This window comes from Echinops telfairi, unplaced genomic scaffold, assembly GCF_000313985.2.
Source record: "Echinops telfairi isolate 266 unplaced genomic scaffold, ASM31398v2 ScPeMD7_42;HRSCAF=159, whole genome shotgun sequence".
Taxonomy (NCBI): Eukaryota; Metazoa; Chordata; class Mammalia; order Afrosoricida; family Tenrecidae; genus Echinops; species Echinops telfairi.
The window spans coordinates 4863123-4864363 of NW_022103940.1; positions in this window are offsets into that span (position 1 = coordinate 4863123).

Sequence of the window (1241 nt, forward strand, 5' to 3'; positions counted from 1 at the left end):
CCCTGGGGGACGGACAACAGAAAAGTGGGTGAAGGGAGACGTCGGACAGGGCAAGATATGACAAAATAACAATTTATAAACTATAAAGGGCTCATGAGGGAGAGGAGAGCGAGGAGGGAGGGGGAAAAATGAGGACCTAATGCCAGGGGTTTAAGTGGAGAGAAAATGTTTTGAGAATGGTGAGGGCAATGAATGTACACATGCGCTTTACACAATTGATGTGTGTATGGATTGGGATAAGAGTTGTATGAGCCCCTGATAAAATGATTTAAAAATTTTTTAAAAATAAAGGACGTTAACTACAGCACAAAAAAAAAAAAATCAGTGACCTTCAAGATTAATTTTTCCAGTAAAAAAAAACAAGCAGATCAGGTTATAAAAGCGACCTTAAAAAAAAGCCTAAAGATAATCTAAGAATTCTATGAGACACCATCAAAAGGAACAACATACGCCTGACAAATGTCCCAGAACAGAAAGAAGAAATAGTAACCACTGAGAAATACTCAATGAAATATTAAGGGATCAGGGCACTAACCCACCCAGGGGAGGGTATTGTTTATATTTCCACAGGGAAAGAGGGACGAGACTTCAACTGGGTGCTCCAAGATGTGAATGCTACATGCCGGCGTGTCATAGGGAACAAGTGGAGACATCTGAGGGGCCAGTCCCAATCCCAACTACATGGACACCTCCCCCTCCCCCCATGTAGTATTAAAGTTGGAGGGGAAGGGTGCCAGCCCCCACCACTACTACTACCCATGGGTTCAGTAAGCACAATTGCACGGTTGGGATATATATATGTATATATATTATATTAAAGTCATCAAGAGCATGAGAGATAAAAGAGATATTACAATGATGCAGTCAGACACATTACATAGTAGCATTACTCACCTCCGCCCCACTTAGTGGTCCTGGTGGGGGGAAACCGGCTACAAAAGCAAGAGCAGCCTCAGGGACTGAGAACCGGGGAGACTCTCCTGGCCTGAGAACCAGAGAGGGACCCAGGAATTGGAGAGAGCCTCCCGGGCTCCAGAGCGAGCTTCTAGCCCCAGAGCTGGGGAGAACCTCTAGGTCCGAGAACCAGGGAGCCTCTCCTTTATTGCTAACCACGCACTTTATCACTTTAGGGGGATATGATTACAGAATCACACTTCACAGAAAGGGGCAGTACAATTCATCCTTGGGCGGGTTTGATCTGTGGGGAGAAGTCAGATACTTGCTGCCAGACTGCTGTCTCA